This window comes from Choloepus didactylus, chromosome 15 (genome assembly GCF_015220235.1).
Source record: "Choloepus didactylus isolate mChoDid1 chromosome 15, mChoDid1.pri, whole genome shotgun sequence".
Classification (NCBI taxonomy): Eukaryota; Metazoa; Chordata; class Mammalia; order Pilosa; family Megalonychidae; genus Choloepus; species Choloepus didactylus.
In genome coordinates this window covers 60,545,736-60,564,194 of record NC_051321.1, presented here as the reverse complement: position 1 = coordinate 60,564,194, position 18,459 = coordinate 60,545,736, and the positions used below count along the sequence as shown (strand labels likewise).

The 18,459-nt window shown below is 36.7% G+C and overlaps 1 protein-coding gene across 1 annotated transcript in view; it reads right to left on the bottom strand.

Moving 5' to 3' along the window:
• The window catches only part of REEP3 (receptor accessory protein 3), an 80,362-nt gene that overhangs the window by 17,665 nt on the left and 44,238 nt on the right, over positions 1-18,459 (bottom strand). The window lies entirely within an intron of this gene.

Here is an 18,459-nt window from a genome sequence, read left to right as displayed (position 1 = left end):
AAAAAATCTCTTCTGGCTCAAGAATAATAATAATAATAATAATTTTTACTATTATTAGCTAACATACACAACCATGCCAACTATGTGCTATGAACTGCGCTAACTGTATCACTTTTATTAATTCATTTAATCCTGTGCTGGATTGAATCTGTTAGGTACCCCATAAAAAGCCATGTTCTCTAATGCAACCTTGTGGGGGCAGACCTATTGTAGGTGAGATCTTTTGATTAGGTTGTTTCCATGAAGATGTAACCCACCCAATTGTGGGTGGGACCTTTTGATTAGATTATTTCCATGGAGATGTGACCCTGCCCATTCAAGGTGGGTCTTAATTAGTTTACTGGAGTCCTTAAGAGAGTCACAGAAAAAGAGAGTTCCGAGTCGACACAGACCCAGATGTTTGGAGATGCTCAGCTAAGCAATGAAGCCCAGAGTTTGCCCTGGAGAAGCTAAATGAGAACCCACAGATGCTTAAAGAGAGGCCACTGGAATCAGAAGCTGAAAGCAACGCAACCCGGGAGCAAAGGACCAGCAGATGCCAGCCACGTGCCTTCCCAATGGACAGAGGTGTTCCGGATGCCATCAGCTTTTCTTCAGTGAAGTTATCCTCTTGTTGATGCCTTAGTTTGGACACTTTTATGGCCTTAGAATTGTAAATTTGTAATCTAATAACCCCCCTTTTTAAAAGCCAATCCATTTGTGGTATTTTGCATTCCGGTGGCTTTAGCAAACCAGAACAAATCCCCACAACATATCATAATTATTTCCATTATAAATGAGAAAACGGTGGTGCAGAAAGGTAAAAAAATGATTTGTCCAAGGCCATTCAGTTGGGATTTGAATCCATACTGCCCAAACCTGGAACTGGTGCTGTTAACCAATTATATGAAGTAAAGAGAGAAAAAGAGAGGAATCGCTGAATAACCACCACTTCCCTTATTCTCATTCTAATTAGTGACAACAAAATTTAGGAGCTTAAAAATAGCTAGAAAAGTGACCTATTTAGTTTTAATAGAGAAGCTTTGTTCTTTTAAGCTTTTCACTTTAAATGGTTCTCTTAAGTTCCTCACTGCTGCCAATTCTAAGTTTTTGTCCAAGTAGGGAGACTTTCTTCCAGGACTAAAATCCTATGTGTGTCTGTGTTTTCTTTTCTTCCTCTACCTAACCCACCCCCACCCCCACCCCTTTTAAAAAGGGAAGTGATGCTCTCCTATGAATTAATTCATTTAACCTTTTCAAATCCAAACTCTTAATATAGTACTTTTATTTTTCAGCTGATTCACAAGGTTATCTTTGACCCTGACTGACTATACGTCTCTCCCAACAAAGAAGAAAAAACTGACTACAAACAGAAAAGAGTGTTTTTGTAGAGCAAAAAGGGATCTTAAAACTAGACAACCCTTTAGTAAAGCTTAATATGAAAAAAATTCACAAGAGAAACTTCTCTGGTTGGAGCTCTCATCCTATATACCCTAGGAGACTCAAAGAAACCCAATGCTCCATAGAGTAGAATTTGAAAACAAATAAATACGGGAAACTCCCTTCATTTTATTGAGGGCCAAAAGGGTTAAATAAAATGTTCAAGGTCACTGAGCTAAAATGCTGAAGGAAGGTCACAGTCCACCTTAAAGCGTGAATGGTGCAGCTTTTCAACAACCTACTGCCATCAGACCAATCTTTTCAGTTCCCTAGGATTTCCTGTTTGTTTGTTTTTTCCCTTACCCTACTCACACAATGATTTCAGTATAGACATTTTCACCTTCTTTCCAAGGAGAGTGGAGGTTTAGAATAAATTAAATTTCGATCACTTTATAGAAAGTTTGGGAAGCTCTCAGAAAAATTAAAAACAAAAACAAAAACATTTAAATCAATGTTTTTTTTTTATTATTTAAATTTTCATTATTTTGTTATTTCATTGCCATCATTATGGTTGGTTGTGATCTTCCAAATGGTTAACAACTACATATAAAGTCAAATTTTCCTGTTAATAGAGTTGAGTATAGGTGCAAGGGACTGTACAGATAGTAGCTGTTCGGTGATATTCCCTGAATGACTAGGGAATTAGTTGTCTAATGGGTTCGAGTTGTCACACCTCCCAAAGATTTCAAAAGTACCCATGCTTCAGTTAATTCAAGTGCTTATTCAGTTTTCAAATGAAGTCATCAAATTAATTTTAAAACCCAAAAAATAAATAACTGTTTTAAAACATGCAATATATATATTTTAAAAATATATCTATTTAGGTGTGAGAAAACTTAGAGTGTCAAAAATCAAAAAAAGGAGAAATTAAGAAGAAGAAGAAGGTGGAAATTCTACCTTTTTTTACTTAAAAATACAACAAACTATCAAATCGATGGGATATTTAGACACTTCCCTGGGGTACTGACTATAATATTACATAAGCAAACCTCGATGGTTTTAATTTTTCTTTAATGAATAAATACTTTGACAATCTGCTCTCCTGAAATTATGAATTTTTGTTTTCTTTATAAAAAACTATGGACTGAAAATATAGTTGAATCCAGGCAATAATTAAATGAATTTGATGAGTATGTGTTACTTATGGAAGCAACCGGAAAGAAAGTTAGCCTTGAAAATATATGGCTTTTTCTTTTTCATGAATGGATTTTGTTGGGATTTTATACCAAGTGGTCATTCAGCGAAGTTTTTATTAAAATTGTACCTCAAGGTCACTTGGCCTACTGTTTAAATTTTGCCCAAAGGAAATAACAGAATGAAGTCAAAAAAAAAAAAAAAAAGCAAGTCACAAAAGGGTAAATCTGTAAGTATAACGAAATATACATGCAAATTTCTTACTGTTCAATAGAAAACATCAAAAACAAAATGCAATACTAATACCCTTAAAATTGGAAGGAAAATGATCACATTAATATTTATGAATGCATATTGCCACATAATAGAAATAATTTCTATTAAAATATGTTATACTCATTTTTAATTGATAAAGTTAATTTCAAAATTTGAAAATAAAACAAATTAAAAAGTCAATAATTTAACAGGTGACTTCAATAAATCACAATCAGCATTTTAAGTTACTGGAAAGAGATTATATGCATCATCTTTATTAATGTAAATTTATGTTTATGGATAAGTGGGAACATATTTCCTTCCAGCTGAGAAACAATCGATAAGATCAATAAACTGCATTGCTTTGTGTCATATTTTGCTACTATTGCTATGGCAATTACCATACCTTGGCTGGCTTGAACAACAGGAATTTATTGTCTCACAGTGTTGGAGGCTAGAAGTCCAAAATTAAGGTATCTGGCAGGCCATGCTTTCTGTAGAGTTCCATTGGTGGCTTGCTGGCAATCAGTCTCTGCCTTCATCACATGGAGATCTGTCTACTTCTGTGTCCTCCTCTGGCTTCTAATTCTGCTCAGCCAACTGTTTTTCTGCCTACATTTCCTCTCCTTATAAGGACTTCAGTCATATGGGATTAAGGTCCATTTTGATTCAATTTGATCTTATCTAATAGGATCTTCAAAGATCCTATTTGTGTTAGTTCATACCCATAGGACCAGGTGTAAGGGCTTGAACATGTTTTTGTGGGGGACATGAATCAATCCACCACATTCAGATATCTTTTCGTGTATGTGTGTGTGGGTTACAATTTTTTTTTAAATTTTATTTTGAAATAAATTCAAAGTTACAGGAACAGTTGCAAAAAGAATACAAACCCCATACACAGCATATCCTGACCCCCTCCCCCGATACCCCAATCCACCAACTTTAACATGCTGTCACACCGCCATTTCTTTCTTTCCCTCCCTCCCTCCCTATCTATCATCCATCATCTATTGCTCTGTCTTCTGAAAATATGAGAGCAAGCTGCACACATCCTTGAACAAACACTATAATTCACATATACAGTTCCCACGAACAAGAACATTCTTTTATGCAATCCCATTAAGCGCAGCTAAGAAGTTCAAGAAATTCAACATTGTTACAAAGCTTACATTCTATATTTCCTTTTTTTTTTTTTTTCTTATGTCCCAACAGTGTCCCTTTGAGCCTCCTGTCCTCTATCCTCAGATCCCATCCAGGGTCATCCTTGGCATTTACTTGTCATCTATTTAGACTGTCTTTTTTTTTCCCCCTCAATTGTGGAAACATATATACAGCCTAAATCTTCCCATTCCACCCCCTCCCTAGCATGCCATTAGTGGAATTAATCACATTTAGAATGTTGCAATGCCATCACCTTCCCACCATCCATTACTAGAAATTTCCCTTCGCCCCAAACAGAAACCCTACACTCATTTCTTAACTCCCCATTGCCCCTTCCCCCACTTCTCATAACCCATACTCTACTTTTCAGCTCTGTGGACATATTCCCTGATAATTCCTTTGTGTTTACTGTGGGGCTTAAATTTAACCTCTTAAATCCATAACAATCTTGGTTTTCTTTGATACAAACTTAACTTCAATAGGACCCATAAACTATGTTCCTATACTCCTCCATTCCCCCACCTTTATATAGTTCTTGTCAAAAATTACATATTTTACATTGAGTCCAAAACCACTGATTTGTCATTGGAGTTTATGTATTTTATATCCTGTAGGAAGTAAATAGTGGAGTTACAAATCAAAAATTATTGATTTCTATTTGTATTCCATTGTGGTCAGAGAATGTGCTTTGAATATATTCAATTGTTTTTTGTTTTTTTTTTTTTAATTTATTGAGGCTTGTTTTATGTCCCAGCATATGGTCTATTCTGGAGAAAGATCCGTGATCACTAGAGAAAAATGTGTGTCCTGGTGATTTGGGATGTAAGGTACTATATATGTCTGTTAAAATTTTCTATATCTCTCTCTCCTTTCTTTGTTTCTCTGTCAGTGGGGCTCCCTTTAGTATCTGAAGTAGGGCAGGTCTTTTATCGGCAAAATCTCTCAGCATTTGTTTGTCTGTGAAAAATTTAAGCTCTCCCTCAAATTTGAAGGAGAGTTTTGCTGGATAAAGTGTTTTGGTTGGAAATTTTTCTCTCTGAGAATTTTAAATATGTCATGCTACTGCCTTCTCGCCTCCATGGTGGCCACTGAGTAGTCACTACTTAGTCTTATGTTGTTTCCTTTGTATGTGGTGAATTGCTTTTCTCTTGCTGCTTTCAGAACTTGCTCCTTCTCTTCAGTATTTGAGAGTCTGATCAGAATATGCTGGAGTGGGTTTATTTGGATTTATTCTATTTGAAGTTCGTTGGGCATTTATGCTTTGTGTATTTATATTGTGTAGAAGGTTGGGGAAGTTTTCCCCAACAATTTCTTCGAATACTCTTTCTAGACCTTTACCCTTCTCTTCCCCTTCTGGGACACCAATGAGTCTTAAATTTGGACGTTTTAATTTATCTATCATATCCCCGAGATCCATTTTGATTTTTTTGATTTTTTTCCCCCATTCTTTCTTTTGTTCTTTCATTTTCTGTCTGTGGTCCTCTAGGACACTGAGTAGTTCTTCATCTTCCTCTAATCTTGTATTACTAGTATCCAGAGTCTTTTTAATTTGGCCAACAGTTTCTTTTATTTCCATAAGATCTTCTATTTTTTTATTTACTCTTGCGATTTCTTCTTTATGCTCTTCTAGGGTCTTCTTTATGTCCTTTATATCCTGTGCCATGCTCTCATTCTTTGACTGTAGTCCTTTGGTTAACTGCACCAAGTACTGTGTCTCTTCTGATCGTTTGATTTGGGTATTTGGGATTGGGTTCTCCATATCGTCTGGTTTTAGCAAATGCTTTAAGATTTTCTGTTGTTTTTGGCCTCTTGGCATTTGCTTTGCTTGATAGCTGTGATCTTCCAGGACCTCTGCTGAGGGAAGGCTGTACTACGTCACAAGTGTGTGCCTTCCCTCAAGGGAATCCCTGGGCCGCCAGGCCATGCAGGGATGCTCCCAGCCTGATGCAAAAATGGCTTAATGGGGCATCTCACCCCCCCCCTTTTCGCACAGCTGTGCCTTCCCAGCTCCGGGACAACTAGCCCAATATTGTGGCGTGTGCGTGGTGCCGTGGCATACACTCCCCCTCAGAATGGGTTTCCTGGCATGGCTCTGGGCTGTGGGTCCATCCCTGGGCAGGAGTGTCGCCAGCACGCCAGGAAGCCGGCTGCAAGGGGTGCGGTTTCTTTCTCCTTTTGGCTCTCCCCTCTGCCTCTCTGGCCCTGGGACAATCAGCAGCAGGTGTGGGGAGGGCTATCCTCCATGCCAGACACTGATGCGTTGGCTACAGCCTGCTCCTGCAGTGCTTCACTCTACAGTTCTCACTGCCGTATCTGCAGCCGCTCCTGGTTTGTTTTTTTTTTTTTTTTAAAAGAACTAGTCCATCTCCAAATGCCAACCCGCAGTTTCCCCACACCGCAGCACGGCCGTGGGACTTTCAGCCGGCTTACTCACTCGTTTCAGAATGCAGACTCCCGGTTTCACCAAGTGCACAGTCCCTGTGGTTTTAGCAGACCTTGTCCAGCTGGTGCATCACTGGAATTGGTGTTCTGGGTCACTTTCTGGTTTTTATCTAGTATTTTTCACAGAGGTGTTTTTTTGCCCTGTCTCACCTAGCCGCCATCTTAGGTTCTCCCACATTTAGATATCTTAATGAGAACAATGAGTAATAAGAAATCTGTACCCAACTTTTTCTTAAAGTCTATTTGATCCTAGAGAATTGAATTCTTCAACAAGGTGAAACTTACACCTATAAGCACTAAGATGGACGTACACACACACACACACGCCCCCTACCTAGCTCAGATGACTATCATCTCTTGCCTGGATTATTCCAATAGTTTCCTAATTCATCTCTCTGTTTCTTTAATCTATTTTGCATATAGCAGTCAGAGTGACCTCTCTAAAGCATGTCAAATCATGTCATTCCTCTGTTCACCCCTCTGATGATTTCCCAGATGAACAATGGCCCTATGAATCTGGTCCCAGCTACTTCTCTGACTTCCTCTGCTACTGCTCCCCCTTCTCTTGCTCTGCTACAGCCCCACCAGACCTTTTGCCTTCCCTTGTATGTGTTAGTATGCTCCAGCCTCAGGGCCTTTCTACATCCTGTTTTGTTGTCTGAAATGCTCTTCTTCAAGTTATCCATGTAGACAGGTTTCTCATTTGCTTGAAATGTCTGCTCAAATATTACTCATCAGAGATGCCTTTTCTGACCACTCTGTTTGAAATATCAATATCCTTTTAACTCCCTTATGGTGCTTTATTTTTCTGTCTAGTACATATCACATATCATAGAACATACTTAACAAAAATTTACCTTTTTTTCCCTGCCTTTCCCTATTCACATGTAAACTCCAAGAGGGCAAAGACTTTTATTTTATTCACTGCTCAATTCCTATGCCTAGCATGGAAGGTACTCAATAAATATGTGTTGATGAATGAATATGGGGCTGTATATAGCTTAATGTGCTCCTTTTGGTAATGACTGCAAAAGGCTGAAAAGCAGATGGGGGTAAAGGCACAAATAAAGTAAATATAAACCAGTCTTTAAAGAGATCTGGTTTATGAAAAGGAGGGGAGGAGAAATAAAGCAAAATTAAATGAGGCAAAATTAAAGCATGTTTATATCCTCATGGACTTAACATTTTACTGGGGAGATAATGAGATTCAAGTCATGAGAAAGCAGGAATACTTAATGGATGAGATCAACAAGAATAAGATTAGGAACAGAGACAAAAAGAAGAATGGGCTCAAGAAAGAAGGGGGGTTGCATCTTCCTCTGAGACAGACGGAAAGAAAGAAAAGTGAGTTGAGTTGTTCATAGTTAACCACCTCCACTTTCACTTTGCAGTGGGAGGGCAGGTCATCTATCTGTTAAGTCTGGGGATGGATGGGAAGAGGAGTGAATTTGAGAATAGCGGTGAAGGTTTAGAAAAGCTGTTTCTAAGATTGGAAAAGGGAGCAGTTTAGGGAAGAGCCTATGTGGCCAATGATGCCCTCAGCTGCCCCGGGTGTGAGAGCAAGGGGGTTGAGATTAAAGGGCAATGACAATGAAACAAGGGCAGTGTGGAGGTGACACCTGGCTATCCAACAAAAGCTGTAATAACAGAGTTGTAGCTGGGGAGTAGTTGTCCAGCCAGGACCTGTACTTCTTAGTCTGTTTCTGCAAGTGGGTGGGGCCAGGTGTCTCCCAACAGAATATGAGTTGGGGCCTTGGAGAGGCCATGTGTCTCCTCCACACACCGTTCCTCCCTCCTGTGGGTTGGGAGGGCAGAGAACAGAGCAACCTTGGAAACTATGTGTTGAAGACGGGTAGAGCCTGAACCCTTAAATGGTTGCATGAGGAGAACTCCTTGCTAAAATGGGTACCTATCCTGGACTGTTATGTGTGAGAGGAGTAAACTTCTGACTGCTGCATTATTATTACAGCAGCTTAGCCTACCCTAATAGGAGAAGTTGTCCTGAAATCCCTGAGGGAGGCTGAGAGTACAAGGCCACAGCCACACTGGTTGCTGGCTTAGGTAGGCATCAGTCCTGGTGCTATTAGCTGCCACCCGTGGCACCAGTAATGATGGGTACTGTCCCCACAGGAATCTGGAAATGGAGAAGAGGACTATTTAAAAAAAACCCTGGCTGATTCTCTGCGGACTCTTACTTGAAAAATATTCTAGTTGTTCAGTGCCCTATTTTGCTTTGTCTGTTTTCTTTCCTGTGAGTATGTTTAATGCCTAGTATAGTACAGGGCATGAGGTAGGTGCTCCAAAATATTTATTCAATGGATCAATGAGCTAGGCTAACTTACAAGTAAGATGTACTATCATTTGCATTTTTTTCCTAATTATTCTGTAATAAACTTCTCTTGAAAATGGTCACCATGAAATAGCAATTGTTTTTTTCAACTTTGAAGCACTATATTTTTCATGACTAGAGGAATGTGAATACTTTATAAATATTTATAAGTTTCCTCAAATGAAATCTTAAAATCACTGAAATATCAAACTGAATTTATTTTCCAAGATAATATACTCTTATAATTAGGCAAGTTCCTTTGAAGATTAAGGAGTTATCTGTGACATAAAATGAGAGTATCTAAAATTACATTTTGATATAGGAAGTACAGACTTTAGATAATCCTACTTCACAAGTCAGCACTTGCTTTATTATTATTGAAAACCCATAAGGCTTTTATAAAGTCCCAGCATTTCAGAAACCCAGACAGTCACATGATGGTGTTCTTACTTTCACTCTCTCAAAGGAATTGGAGGATATTTTAAGCCTGAGTGAATACTGTAAAATGAATGTACCCACAGGCTACATTTACCATCAAAAGACCATGCTCCATTTAATAGGTATACATTTAACCACACTTGACACTGAAAGAAAAGTAGGTCTCGTTTCATGATCTTTTAACATTTTTCAGCAAAACGGATTTTATGATTTACATTCTTAGATAAAATTTTATGATTGATTTAGATACCAGGACAAATAAATAAAGCAAACAAAAAGTGAATGGCAAGTGTAAAATGATCTTCATGATTTCCATCACAGAAATTGAGAGCAATGCAATGGCCTCAAGTATATAGGGGAATATCATGTTCTGGTGGGAGGCATTTGCTGCACATTTATAAGAGTCATGAATAGTAGTAGTAATGGAATATTAATGAAAAAGTATTTTTATTAAATTGTATCTTTATCAAATTTATTCTTGCTATGCTTTAGTATATAATAATGATATAAATAATAATCTGTTAAATGATATAATTATACTAATTTATACTTGCACAATGAAAAGAAAAATTATTGTGGTATATTAATTTGATTAAATATCATTTAGGATGGACACTCCCCTTTGGCATGAAATAGCCATAAGTTCTGATGTCAAGGAGTTTCTACCGCCAAGAAGATTTTTATGGGAGGGTGTTCCAGTTTGCTAATGCTGCCATTATGCAAAATACCAGAATTGGATTGACTTTTATAAAGGGGATTTATTTGGTTACCAATTTACAGTCTGAAGGCCATGAAAATGTCCAAATTAAGGCATCAACATGAGTATACCTTCACCAAAGGAAGGCCAATGGCATCCAGAAAACCTGTTAGCTGGGGAGGCATGTGGCTGGCATCTGCTGATTCTTTGCTCCAGGGTTCTGGTTTCAAAAATGGCTTTCTCCAAAATGTCTCTGGGTTTCTCTCAGCTTAGCATCTCCAACCATCCTCTGTCTGCATCTCCAAGAATCTCTAAGTGTCAGCAAGCATCTCTTGGGGCTTTTTTTCCTCCTTTAGCTTCTCTGGAGCAAACTCTAGGCTAGCATCTCAAAGTGTTAGCAAGCAACTCTGTTGGCTCCCAAGAGTCTAAGGTCTGTGTGTCCTGGCTTAGGCCATTCCAGGGCATTTCCCCCACTCTGCTCTCTGTGAGAGCTCCCTTTAAAGGACCTGAATGGGCAGGTTCAAATCTCCATGGAAACACTCAATCAAGAGGGCACACCTTAATCAAAAAGATTAATCTGCCCCCACAAGATTGCACTAAAGAATATGGCTTTTTCTGGGGGACATAATATATATATAAACTGGCACAGAGGGTCTAGTAAAAGAAGATATATAAAAGGAAAAGAATGAGTGATTACCAGTACAATGTTTGATACAATAGAGAATTAATATTGTATTCTATATTATGGTATATATTATATATAATTCTCTTATCTTATAGAAATAAAAATCCCTTCACTTCCTAAGGTAAGACTTCCCTAACTACCCCCTACCCCCTCCACAGTCACTGTATTTTTCCTATGTAGAGTATCTGTGTAATTGTTTGTACAACATCTGCCTTTACCATTTGACTATTACAAACAATGGGCTCCAAAATTGTCTTATTATCATACTCCCAGCACCTAGCACCCTGTACCTGGTAAAGCAAGCACAGAGGGAGGCTTCTACTGAATACTTCTCAAATTTTAAGGTCTGAATTGATAGAAGATTCAAACAAGTAACCCTGAACTATGAAGATCAGAGTCATTTTGTCAAAGCTGTTTTCAAAGTTATCAGAGATTAAATAACGTTTATCTTAAATTCAGACTCTTTGAATCATACAGCAATTAATGCTGGCCTTTTAAAATAAAGTGAAAAATTACATGTGCCTAAATGATTTAAATTATAACCACATTAAGTAAAGCCAGAACATAAAATACTAAAATATGCTTCACTGGAAAAAAAAATCTTTGCCATGTCTGAAGAGAAATAAACATTGCTGAATTTCAGACCACCCAAAGAGAACTTTTTGTGACCATTGAGTTACTCACTCAAGTCAATTCACCTTAAAGCATTCATTCTACACCACATTTCAGAAAGATCTGCTAATACCAAATTCCTTAGAAACTGTAGAGTTGAAAATATTTCTCCTTCTGTTTCATTAACATTATGCAATAATTTGGTGACTTCATTATGTTTTTTTCCCAATTAACAACAAAGAAGAACAAAATGTGAGAAATCAAATAGAAAAATTCCCTCTTTTATCCAGCCCAGATGGCTTAGTTATGGGATTTTTCCCAGAGCCTTGCCAAGTTAGATGCATGCTTGAGAGTTTAAATTCAATCCAAACTGAACAATAGGGACCCTAGTTGAAAAATACCTTTTTTAAAGATGAGGTATGTGTCAGGGGTGATTATGTTAGGCTAGGAATGATTTGGGCTTTCTCAACTTTGGAGTATTTCTCCCCCCACCGTCCCTGTTTGAGTAGGTCATAACTTTCTGCAGCTCCTTAGAAAGGTTTGGAAGTTACGCTTTCAGATGCTGACCTTATAAAATTGTTTACCTGCAAGTTCTAGTTATCACTGCCAATGACATCACAGAATCCTGTAGCTTTGAAGGAGAAAGCTTCGTATTATGCAGAAAAAATCTAATGTTAAGTAAACTAAATGGGACAGATTATAATTAACAAAAAGCCTGGAATTAGAAATGGATACCTCTGTCACAACTTTACTTGGCTTTCCTCAGAGCTCTTGAACTACCATAGCCCCAAATATCTCATTCCTGACCTCAGGAGAGTTTGAAGAACTTGAGAGAAGGAAACTGTGCAAAAATGTTTAAAAAGTAGATGATAATTAATTAAAAAGGAGAGTTGAAAAGAAGCTGTAAAAGGGAGGAACTGCTTATGGAACTGTTCCCAGGAAGAGAATCTAGAAAGGAATGACCTGAGTCCTGAAAAATTTTCTCCATCCACAACAGCTGAGGAGTCACATCAAGTTTTTTATATTGTTTAAAGTCCTGTTGATTTATTTGGGATAAAAAGCATCTGTAAGAGACAAAGTTCCTTTTTTTTACAGCATCAAACAATTTTGCATATCCATTTAGGAAGGAGCAACTGGGCTATATGGCTATCCTATTGTTCATCCTAGTTTCCTTTCTAAATTGTCATCCTACCTTCTCCTCCTTAGTGTTCTCAAAGTCTTGATCCATTACGTTTCCTATCTGAGGTATTCCAAAGTGCTCGCACCACTTCTTAGGCACCAGGTCTCCCAGTTCCTCATCTGTCTATACAGAGTCAATTCCATCTTGCTACTTCCACAAGGGCTCTAACTTAGCCACTAAAAGCCGAAATACACTGTCATCCCTGTGTGTAGTTTCAGAGACATGCTTCTTTCTCCAGGAGACTGGCAAGATTATGACTGACACAGTGAGTGAAAATTTTCACTCCTTAGGTAAGATACTGCCCCTTATATCTAAGTTTATACTAGAGCTTGACAGCATATTTTAAACATACAGTAAGCATTCAAACATTAAAAACCAGCCCTTATAAAACTAGAAAAAGCAAAAACATACAGAAAAACCTCCAGGAAGTATAAATCTCTGTCATAATAGAATGAACCTCTGTTATCAAATTACTTTTCTTCAAATGCATATGCAAACAACCTCATAGAGAGAAATGAGTTCAGATTTAGAGAGAGGCAAGTAATAGAGCACAGGACACTTGGGATAAGGCAGGGTTGGCTGAGTACCATAGTGCAGGAGAGCATGAAGGCATTGGGAATTTAAACAAGTAAAAGAAGCAAAGAAGATGGAGGAAGGTGCAGAAGGAGGGGTGGAAGATTTTAAAGGTCATCTCTGCTAAAAATTTTGTCAAGGGCCACTAGGAGAAATTCCAAATTCCAACTTTTTGTCCTTAACTTCCTAATTGTATTATATGGCCAATTTTGTTGAAATATTACTTTTCTAGAACCATTCAATCAATTTACATAGAAATTTTTCTACAACAAACTATTTGTTATTTAGTACTTGTCTACATAAATTAATTTACAAAAAAGCACAATGTGATGATTATTCACTTTTCAAAATAAAATGAATAAGTAAAATGAAATTGATAAATTGAAATTAATCATTAGTTTTCAACTTGGCTGTGGATAAGAATCCCTTGAAGATTAACATAAATTATTCCTAGGCCCCATCATTACAATCTGCAGAGAGAAGGCAGCTGGGCATTTAAACGCAAGCTCCATGAGTGCTTTTGATGTGTAACCAGGGTTGAGAACCTACGCAAAATCTTGGCTCCTTAGAATGTGGTGTATGGACCAGCAGCATTGGTATCATCTGGGAGCCTGTTAGAAATGCAGACTCTTGAGCCCATCTCAGGTCTACTAAATCAGCATCTGCATTTTAACAAGATCCCCAGAGGATGTGTAAGCTTATTAAAGTGTGAGAAGCACTGTAGCAGAAGACTGCTCCCTGCATGTTCTGATTTTGTAGCTAAGACAGAAATGTAAGAGCCATGGGTTTGGAGAAAAAATGAACTTAGATTTGTGTGATAATTTGTTCAGTGTAAGCATTTAAAATGTGCCCTTATTTTTCATAACACTGTTAAGGCACATCATCATCTAAAAAAAAAAAAAACACCAAAAACTACAAAAAATGGGAGGAGTGCGAACTTTTAAGCTAAGAGTATCTCTCAGGGGCATGCATTGTTCGTGGTTTTCAATTGAGCAGATAAAAACTCTGAACAAACTATTCAGGAAAGGGTAGCCCAACATTTCTCCCCTAAGTTCCAAGAAGAATGTCATCCAAAGAGCTGAAACCTATTTTGACATTTACCACTTGCTGGAGATTCCTTCCCTTCCCATGGAAGATGTGCCTCTAGATTCTCCTCCCTAAGAGGAAATTGGCCTCTTACCAAGAAAAGGTAAGAACCTGTATTAATAGGCTGAAATTATTTTCAAACATAAGATCAATGGCTAACACTTCCCCAGTTTATTCTAATAGTTTATTTTGATGATCTTGTTAAGAAGGATCTTTGTAACATAATAAAACTGAAGTGTTAGATCTTCATTTTTGAAAGTGACCTGTTGGAAATCTTTGGAGGTTGCTACAACTTTTTAAGATATAAATTACTCAACTCAATCTATTTCTGTGAATTTTCAAGTCATTTTGAAGATTTTTTCCAGTCTACCTACAGGGTTTGGATCTTTGGTTTAAAAAAATAAGGAATCCTTCTATACGTATTCTGATAGACATGGAACAGACAAAATTTAAGATACATATTTTACAATATATGTTAATACATATTTTTATTTTTTATAGTTTTTCAAAAGAACTTCCTCTTCTTGCATTTCTATTTACATTTCTGAAGTAACTTTCTCATTCACTTTTAAAGTTACATAAGGTTTTGAGGGAAGATTTTATTTCTCTTACTTTGTTAAAATCTTCCGGAACAGCTCTAGCTTTTATATTTTTAAGAGAACATTTCACAGTGTGATGGCAATCTGGCTGACAATCTGATTATTACAGCTGTAGTTGGTAAAGCAGTGCATTTCTAAAACTACATAATGGAACGATGATGTACGTATCTGAGCATTCAAAAGGCAGATCCTGGTATTGCATAAAAGAGGGAAATTTCACTGTGCAAATAAGGTAATCTTTAGTTGAAAAGAAAAAAAAATCAGGTAAATCTGATAGTATTATAAAATATTCCATTTCTTAGTAGTGAAAATTTAAGGCAGTTTAATATTTTCTTCGTGATTTAAATTTAGCATTGCCTGTTTAAGCCCTTTCCTTATTTCTCATTTTGTCCGTGCTTTTCCTACTTTTCTCTCCATCTTAGTTTTTCAGGTGTTTATAAGACGTATTTAAGGGTACAACTCGTAGATATATGAATTCTCTTGATTTCCGTTTTATTATTTTTTTTAAAGATACATGGTATTTCTGCTTTTATGTTGCTTTATTTATCCTACTTTCCTTAAAGATTTTTAGTTTTGATATTTTCTTGCTTTGTGAACTGAATGTTTCATTTGTATTTCTTCTTTTTTCAAAATAAAGACTTTTATAACTATTATATCCAAGAATATAAATTGTGATGTATTACTGTCATGTTTATTTTTGAATTTGTTTATACTGCACTTTTGATTTTCTTTTGTAGTCAATTATTATTTATCCCTGTTGGAACTTACTGTTTTCTTCAAAGTAGTGACATTATCAAGGGAAAGCGGAATACTGGCTGACTGAATGCAGTTCTCTTTGCAGTGAAGGTGGTGGCAACTGAGTTTTTCAGTTGTGGTCACCTTTAATATTTTAAGCTATTCCATCACTAGGGATTAGGGTGGAGATGGATAGGTCTCCTTCTAATTTACTTCTTAGCAAACGTTTTCCTTTAATGGTAACAGCTGTTTCTGTCACTGTTAGAAAAATTCATTTCCACTGGCACTACAGTTAATTTTACTAACTGTATTAGCAAACTATATTTGCTAGATATTAGCAAAAGCCTGACTTAGCCTCTTAGGTATAAGTGTTACTGTGAGATTTTTTTTCTTTGCGTAGTTTTCCAAAGCATTTGTGTTGGAAGCTAGAAAAGGACAAGTCAGCTGCTTTTGGCTAGCTATATCTTAGGGTAAAAATTATAGCAATGTTTTCAAGGGTCACTCTAATTCACTTTCTAAAATTTTAGAAACAATTATCTTAGGCATTTATATAAAACCCCTCAACTATATAATCGTATTCAAATGTAACAATTATGTCCTAAAATGGATTTGCCATAATGATCCTGAAATGACCATGAAGAAATTTAGAAATTTAAGGAAGAGTTTAAGTCTGGGGATTATAATACTTTATAATGAAGTTGTGTACTGATATATATATGTACACACACACACACACATATGTACTGATATATGTATATCTACGTACATACATATATATGTAAATCATCGACAATTAAGTTTACTAAGAATAATCATTTAATTTAAGTAAATTTAAATAGGCTTACTTCAATAAAGGCTAGTGAAAAAAGGAATTCACTTCAATTATGCTTTTATTTATCAAAACTTAATTTACAAACAATTGTAGCTCAAGATAAGGTATACTTGTACTCTTTGTATGCTAGCTAAAGTTAAATTTTAAATTATTTTCAAGGACTGAAAATATAATGATTATATATTACTTTAAAAGTATCTTCTATGTGAACACATTTACAAAACCAATGTTAATGATAAGATAAATCTTATCTGTATGATATCAGTTTAATTCAACTACAAGATCCCCCTTACAAAGTCATTTTGGAAATCTAGGTGAAGATGCTAGACTGAATATACACACTTAACTCCACTTCTTCTGCAAATCTCAGTAAAATAACATTAAAGAGATTTTTTTTAAAGGCATAAGCCCACAAGGATACAGAAGAGAGCATTGAAATCTCAGAGCTAGGAGGCAAATGGAAGAGTAATAACTAACTTAGGAGACCCAAGAAAACTGAGTATTATGCTGGCAGCAGGGAAAGCTGAGAAACAATCCAATTTACACCACAGAGTCCCCAAAAGCTGAGCTCAAGAATTGATGACAGAGAGCTTTTGGTAGTTTGGGACAAAAACAATGGCTGTAAGTCTGCTTTCCCAGCTGCTAGGATCCCAGATGCCCTTCCCATTCCAGCAGCCTGGCAATGCTCCCCTTTCCCCCAGTACACCCCAGAGGTTTATTTGTGGAAAGGAGGAATCAGGGAGTCTCCAGATTTGCAAAACTCTCACACAGTAGAGAGTGAGACTAATAAGGAATAAGTAAAGGTCTACAAACTAATGTTGAGAGCCCCAAGCCTTGCTCTCCCAGTAGAATGCTGATAACCAAGTAGCTTTAGTCAGTTTTCTCTGAAGGATCTAACTGGCATAAGAGATAAAAAATTCAAAGAATAGAGAGACTATGTAGAAAGAAGAAAATGTCCAAAAACTATAATTAATATCCTCAGATATAAGAGAAGCTATTTTAAACATAAAACAATAAACAGGATGCTACAGAAAACAGAACATTCAAAGAATAAAAGATGCTCTTAGAAGTTAAACATGGGCATAGAAATTAAAAGCTCAATTGAAGGGTTAGAAAATAAGATTGAGAACTCGACCAGAAAGAAGAGCAAAAAGACAAAGAGATGAGAATAGAAGGGAAAAGATCAGAAAATTACAAAGCTAGTCCAAGTAGCCTTATAACTGAAGAAAAGGAATCCCAGATAGAACAGAGAAAATGGTGTAGAGAAAATCCTTAAAGAAATGATTTAAAAAAATTTCCCAGGGCTAAAGGGCAAAGAGTTCCCAGATTAAAAGAAACTGCTGAGGGTTTAATAAAATTGACTACTTGATTCACACAAAGGCACATCATCATGCAATTTTTAAATAATGGGGACAGAGAAAAGATCCCACAAGTTTCCTGAAAGGGGAAACAGGTAAGAATCAGACTGGCTTCATACATCTCAGCAGCAACACTGGAAACTAAAAGACAATGGAAAAATATCTTCAAAATTCTAATGGAAATGATCTGCAGCCTAGCATCTCAAAAAATTTACCTCTCAAACAGCCTTCTCAGGAAGTATACCTTATCTGAGGAAGTGAAGTAAGAAGACAGGGGATTAAGAAATCAGAGATAGTTAAGGGAAACTCCCTAGGATGATGAAAGATGTTCCGAAGATGAGAGCTGTGTAGCTGGCCCAGAGAAGAGTCAGTCCAGAACATCCAAGAAATACGAATGGAGTGAGAAAAAATTTATACAACTGGGACAGCATTTGGGTTTGAATTTGCAATAACAAATAAAAAACAACAACAAAAAGATAATGAATAACACCAGGGAAAACCAACTATTGTGCAAGAAAGGAACAGTATTGATAGAAATGTTAGGATACTATAGAGATCAGCCGCAAATAGTGCTTACATAACAAAAGCCACTTATATATATAACCACTTACTGTGTGTCAGGTACTGGTTTAAATGCTTTATGTTCATTTACCTATATAATTGTCATAACCAGCTGAGGAGGTAAGTACTTCTACTGCACTCATTTTACAGATAAGGAAACCGAGGCATGGAAAGGTCAAATAACTTGCTCAAATATACAGCAAGAAATGGGTAGCACTGGGAAGATAACTTAGGCAGCCTGGTTCTGGATGCTCTGCTCTTAATCTTTGTATTCTATTGCTTATTTCTTAGTTTGAATAAATAAATATTGAATAGTGACCCAATCCAAATTAGAATTTAAAGACACTGGGAGGATACAGG